Source organism: Schistocerca americana, unplaced genomic scaffold, assembly GCF_021461395.2.
Source record: "Schistocerca americana isolate TAMUIC-IGC-003095 unplaced genomic scaffold, iqSchAmer2.1 HiC_scaffold_416, whole genome shotgun sequence".
Taxonomy (NCBI): Eukaryota; Metazoa; Arthropoda; class Insecta; order Orthoptera; family Acrididae; genus Schistocerca; species Schistocerca americana.
In genome coordinates this window covers 47,501-50,000 of record NW_025726144.1, presented here as the reverse complement: position 1 = coordinate 50,000, position 2,500 = coordinate 47,501, and the positions used below count along the sequence as shown (strand labels likewise).

General features: G+C 62.8%; 1 pseudogene; it reads left to right on the top strand.

The window, feature by feature from the left end:
- The window catches only part of LOC124582588, a 7,959-nt pseudogene that overhangs the window by 1,587 nt on the left and 3,872 nt on the right, over positions 1–2,500 (top strand).

The window sequence follows — 2,500 nt, the reverse complement described above, 5'->3', positions numbered from 1 at the left end:
TCGGAATCCGCTAAGGAGTGTGTAACAACTCACCTGCCGAAGCAACTAGCCCTGAAAATGGATGGCGCTGAAGCGTCGTGCCTATACTCGGCCGTCAGTCTGGCAGTCATGGCCGGTCCTTGCGGCCGGCCGCGAAGCCCTGACGAGTAGGAGGGTCGCGGCGGTGGGCGCAGAAGGGTCTGGGCGTGAGCCTGCCTGGAGCCGCCGTCGGTGCAGATATTGGTGGTAGTAGCAAATACTCCAGCGAGGCCCTGGAGGGCTGACGCGGAGAAGGGTTTCGTGTGAACAGCCGTTGCACACGAGTCAGTCGATCCTAAGCCCTAGGAGAAATCCGATGTTGATGGGGGCCGTCATAGCATGATGCACTTTGTGCTGGCCCCCGTTGGGCGAAAGGGAATCCGGTTCCTATTCCGGAACCCGGCAGCGGAACCGATACAAGTCGGGCCCCTCTTTTAGAGATGCTCGTCGGGGTAACCCAAAAGGACCCGGAGACGCCGTCGGGAGATCGGGGAAGAGTTTTCTTTTCTGCATGAGCGTTCGAGTTCCCTGGAATCCTCTAGCAGGGAGATAGGGTTTGGAACGCGAAGAGCACCGCAGTTGCGGCGGTGTCCCGATCTTCCCCTCGGACCTTGAAAATCCGGGAGAGGGCCACGTGGAGGTGTCGCGCCGGTTCGTACCCATATCCGCAGCAGGTCTCCAAGGTGAAGAGCCTCTAGTCGATAGAATAATGTAGGTAAGGGAAGTCGGCAAATTGGATCCGTAACTTCGGGATAAGGATTGGCTCTGAGGATCGGGGCGTGTCGGGCTTGGTCGGGAAGTGGGTCAGCGCTAACGTGCCGGGCCTGGGCGAGGTGAGTGCCGTAGGGGTGCCGGTAAGTGCGGGCGTTTAGCGCGGGCGTGGTCTGCTCTCGCCGTTGGTTGGCCTCGTGCTGGCCGGCGGTGCAGGATGCGCGCGCCTGCGCGGCGTTCGCGCCCCGGTGCTTCAACCTGCGTGCAGGATCCGAGCTCGGTCCCGTGCCTTGGCCTCCCACGGATCTTCCTTGCTGCGAGGCCGCGTCCGCCTTAGCGTGCTCCTCCGGGGGCGCGCGGGTGCGCGGATTCTCTTCGGCCGCCATTCAACGATCAACTCAGAACTGGCGCGGACTGGGGGAATCCGACTGTCTAATTAAAACAAAGCATTGCGATGGCCCTAGCGGGTGTTGACGCAATGTGATTTCTGCCCAGTGCTCTGAATGTCAACGTGAAGAAATTCAAGCAAGCGCGGGTAAACGGCGGGAGTAACTATGACTCTCTTAAGGTGGCCAAGTGGCGGCGGTGTGGCTGCATCCGGACTTGGCTTCTCGAAGTGCGGTCTTGATGTAGTCGTGCTGCTGCTGCGAGGTGCCTTCCTTGGGTTATAGTTACAGGGAGAGTGATGCGCAATACATGGGCCTAGCCCTCTTAGCCTCTCCTCTCCTGCGGTCTTCTCCCCTTCTCGTGGGCCCGCTGATTTCGCAGAGTGGAAGACCGCACCAGGGGCTTGGGGGGGTTACCAGCCCCCCCTCGCACTATCCCTTTTTTTAGTTGGGGGCAGTAAGCAGAGAATAAGTGGTGGCCCTTCCGCTGAAGGTGCCACCCCAACTCCCCCAGCACCTAGCCGGCCAACCGGCCGTGCCGAAAATCTTGTAACTTTTGCAGCTATGTATACCTGTAGTGAGTGCCACCGCAGCTTTACAACCAAGAACGGTCTCGGGGTCCATCGCCGCCGCCAACATCTTGCGGCCGCCAACGCGGAGATCGTCACGGAGAGGCATCGCGCGAGGTGGACGGAGGAAGAAGTCCTGTCGCTCGCCAAGGCAGAGGCCGAACTGTTCCTCGAGAGGGACGCCCGGTTCTTCTTTGTAAATCAAGAGCTCATCAGGATGTTCCCCGACCGAACGCTTGAGGCAATCAAGTGCCGACGGCGGCAAGCTGCCCACAAGCAGCTTGTCCGCCAATTCATGGAGGCGCTTGAGATCGGTCGGGGGGAAGAGCCGGCGTCCCGCCGGGGAGCGGCGAGCCCGCTGCCTGACGCGGGCGAGGCCGCTGCGCCGCCCGTCGACGCAGCCGAGGACTTCGCGGCCGACACCACCGGGCCGCCGCCGGAGGGGCCGACTGACGCCGCCATCTGGGAGCATCTGGCGGGGCTACCCGCTTCCGCCCAGCGTTTCTCTGCCCTGGATCGTGTCATCGGTCTGGGGCGGGGCACGCCGCCCGATGTCATCCTGGGCATGCTCCCGGATGCCCTTGCGTCGGTCGGGTCCAGAGGGGAGAGATCGATCACCAGGACACAGCGGCCGCGCCAACCATCGAAGCGGCCGCCTGCCGCGCCGCCGACGCAGAAGCGCAAGCGGCGCCGCTGGGAGTACGCGAGAACGCAGGATGCCTTCCGACGGTCGCGTGCGCGTTGCGTGCGCGGCCTCTTGGATGGCACCCTGCTCCAGCCGCCACCTGCCATCCCTGGTCTGCTGGACTTCTGGGC